Here is a 3,946-nt window from a genome sequence, read left to right on the forward strand (position 1 = left end):
GAGAGAGAGAGAGAGAGAGAGAGAGAGAGAGAGAGAGAGAGAGAGTGAGTGAGTGAGTGAGTGTGTATGTATGTATAGGGGGGGGGGGGGGGTGCATCATCTAAAATAAGATGGCATTTATCTTTTAACTTACATGTTGGAAAACAATAAAAAAAAAAATAGTTTCCTACTATAAAAAGGGTAATACTGTTCTGTCTTAAATTACTCTTTATAGTTTTCTTCTGAGGAGTTGGACTTTCTTATCATTTTTAAAAGGGTCTCGAGGAATAGTTCCCCAGGCTTTCTGAATGCCTTTCAAAGCTGTTCTGTGGACATTGGCTGCTTTTCTCTTCATTTTCATTCTAGTAGTACTTCAAGGGAAACAAGGAGAAAAGGCTGAGGTCTGGAAATTACAGAAAAAAAAACTGTGTGTGATGGACTGATGAACCCAAATTTCAGCATTTTTGGTTCAAATCATCATCAGTCTGTACAGAGGAGGTCAGGAGAGAGGTGTCCGGTCTTCAAGTCAGCCATTTCCAGGTCCAAATGCTGCTTCAGGTCCCAAAGTCAAACGCACACTGTGGCATCACTGAGAGTTAAAAAATGTCTAAATTTAATAAAACGATCAGTGTGGCTGCTCTACTAGGTGTAACAATTAAGTTTAACATCCAGGCATCTATGAAAAAAGGATTTATGAAATTTAACGGAGTTAGAAGTTAGCAGAAAGTTAGCTAGCTGGTTTCCACCCACACATAATATACCATATTGTGACTGAGGGTTTTTACGTCTGACATAAGTGAAGACAGGAAACAAAACAGCAGTGTAGGGTTAGTGAAGCTTGGCTAGCTGGTACATTATGATGTGCTACATGGTGGCCAGCTACACAGGTATAAACACATTAGCACGGTGAAGCTGGAGGATGAACGCTAACTGCTTTCCACTCGATAAAACGTGAGGGTTGCTGATGGTTAGGGACAAATGCAATCGCATGGCAGGATGCTGTAAACGGACCACACTTCAGTCAGGAGAACTACTGAGATAATCTATACACAATGCGAGGTTAGTCATTAATATACTGCTGCATGGGCTGGGCTGTAGTTACATTGTAAGGCTTTAAAAACTGAGCTTTAAAATGAATAGCAGCAATAAAAACCGAGGGAGGCTGGCATTGATCACTGCCTTTTTTAGGGGCTTGTACAGGTTAAATAGAGCATTAAAATATGTTAAAACCACAACAGCCTTGATAAACGCATAGTAGTTTGTACCCAGTGTGAAGTAGTCAGACTCGAACGTCAAGGAAGGTGGTAGGGAAGCAGACTATGCTTCCCTACCACCAACTAAATGGCAGACATTTCAGGTTTCCAAGATGAGCAATTTATTTACAGTGAACTTAATTTAATGTAACTTAACAAAACTTCCCCCCAAATAAACTCTATTAACATAGCATGGATCTGGTGACACAGCTCACCTCTCCTCTCTCCTGCATCTGGTAGAGACTGGCTTTAAATAGGGCCATCAATTTCCCTCCAATTGCCCAGCCAGTACCACTCACTCAACTGAGGGATCTAAAACTCTACACAGATTATCTAAAACACAAAACCTCTACACACTTCTAGCACGCACATTTACACAACTAAATGGCAGTATTAACGAAAGGGAAAACATTCAACAAATCCCTTTAAACCTTAACACAAACAAAAGGAAGCATCTCTCTGGAAAAAGAAACCCCTCCACTTGGTTTGACCTGCTGATGTCATATGTGACATCATCAGGACTTTAAAATGAGGAAATGCCAGGCGGGCGTTTCCCCACACCTGACCCTTATGACGACTGAAAAGACAAACAAAGTAAGTATGAACAAATGACTTAATCTGTAACATAATAAAATATAAAGAAGCATAACTTAGTATTTGTCTTAATTTGCAGAATGTTTGATTTGCCGGTAGTGATGGGCAGATGAAGCCCCATGAAGCACTGAAGCTTTTCATCCAATTGGTTCACCCCAACGCGAAGCTTCATGAAGCTTCATTTGCTCTAGCAGGACACCTACTGGACGTAAAAATAATAGCTGGCATGAATTTGAAGAGTGTGGCATTTTGCACACAGCCTGTAAATGTCAACAACAAAAGGAGTGTGTAAAACATGTATATTGTAGTGATGGCAGTATACTGTGTATATTTATAGTGGCAGTATGGGAAATGATTATTTGGAAATGCTTGAAATGGAAATGATCATTTACTGTGAGGTGAGGTGTGGTTGGGGTGTGGACAGTGGTTGTGCTTTTGTAACGTTGAGGTATGGACAGCTACACACTGAGGCTTTGAGCCTCAGTCCTGCCTGTTCACATTTTATTCTGTAAAAACTAAATTTTCACTGCTTTTATGACCTTTTTAGTGGGGAGAACATAGCTAGGATTTAATGATTTAACAAATCTTTTGAATCCTTTGTCCTCCACAATGCTAAATGGCTGGGAGTCCTCAATCACCATGCTAACCAGGTCTTCATCTATTTGAGATTGTTCTCCTGAGGAAAGACAACAAAAACAAAGCACAAATATAAATATCACACATGTAACTTATTACAGTTGTATAATATTGTTATATCATTTAATAACATTACAGCATGCTATATTATCATGGCATTTGATGGCTCACCTGGTCTTGCTCCACAATCGGTGTCCCCCTTATTCTCATGCAAAGCTCTGTAGTGCCTAAGCATGGATGAGGTGTTGTTGTTATATCCCAGCTCCCTGGCACATAGAAAACACTTCACCTTGTACAAAAGTCAAGACAGCTCAACATAAATTGTATTGCACCATCAGTATCATGAAAATACATCTTCTGTAGAAATTTACATACCTTGTTGGGAGGAATAAGATCAAAATGTTCCCACACAGGGGAGGACATCCTCCTCTTCTTAGCTGGCTCCATTCTCTCCTGACTTTCTCTCCTCACTCTCATAAACCTCCAAACGGTCTCCAAACTCTCACTAACCGCAACTCTCCATCAAACACCCACATTTTTGAATGAAGTCTGAGGGGTTTATATCGCTGTCATATCTCGCGGCAAAGTTCGAACCACTTCATGAACCAGTCACGTGGTACAGCCGGGCAGCGAGGCTTCGGACGTCATCATTTTCAGCTCCTCCCATAAATGAAGCAAGCCTCGATACGCGCTTCGCGGAAACGCCCCCTCCATTACTCGACACACGCTCCGAAGCCTCGATACAGAACGTCCCATCACTATTTGCCGGCACCAGAACGCTTACACAAACAAACCCGAGATAGTGAGTGAAGCAATGTTACTGTCACGATCTGAGGAGGCAGACCGTGCGGTGGAGTGTGTGGTGGACCCAGGTGCGAACACACGAGAGTAGGCTGGAGCAAACTTATCTGAAAGCGAGCTTTTACTGTGGCTGGTGACAAGGAGTGCAGACAAGGCAGAACGCAGTGACAAACTAAACTATGACTAAACTGGGAAAGTAAAACTAGGAAAAACTATGAAGACACAGGAAACCATAACTATGAATACTAAGACTGGCTGTGACAACATGGAGGGTGGGAACACACAGACGACGCGACACAGACTGTATGAAACACGGAGAGTAAATACACATGAGGGATGATCAGGGGAAGTGGCCGCACATGGGAACACAGCTGACACACATGAACCTAACGACAGGACAGGAGAAGTGAAACTGAATACACTGACAATGAATACAGACTTTCAAAGTAAAACAGGAAACATGGAGATTAGACATGACAAGAACTAAACATAACCACGCAGATATGACTCATGAACCAGGGAGACTTATTACAGGGGGAGATGACATAAACAACTAAGGAACAAAACTAAACTGCAATCTAGAAATTAACTACGTGAACTAAGCTAGGTGCAAATGAATACAAAAGATACATGAAACTCAAATACTGGGTCGCTCGACCCAGGACCATGACAGTTACTTGACA

General features: G+C 41.7%; 1 long non-coding RNA gene across 1 annotated transcript; it reads right to left on the bottom strand.

The window, feature by feature from the left end:
* Positions 1-1,927: 1,927 nt before the first annotated feature.
* On the bottom strand, positions 1,928-3,175 carry LOC146644084 (uncharacterized). Its single transcript, XR_014909345.1, has 3 exons — positions 2,838-3,175; positions 2,634-2,751; positions 1,928-2,502 (listed from the first exon to the last, which is right to left on the bottom strand). It is a non-coding gene; the product is annotated as an uncharacterized LOC146644084 (long non-coding RNA).
* Positions 3,176-3,946: the final 771 nt, after the last annotated feature.

The sequence above is a fragment of the Rhamphochromis longiceps genome, linkage group LG22 (genome assembly GCF_057381845.1).
Source record: "Rhamphochromis longiceps isolate RC_006_pf linkage group LG22, R_longiceps_female_GT1.1, whole genome shotgun sequence".
Lineage (NCBI taxonomy): Eukaryota > Metazoa > Chordata > Actinopteri > Cichliformes > Cichlidae > Rhamphochromis > Rhamphochromis longiceps.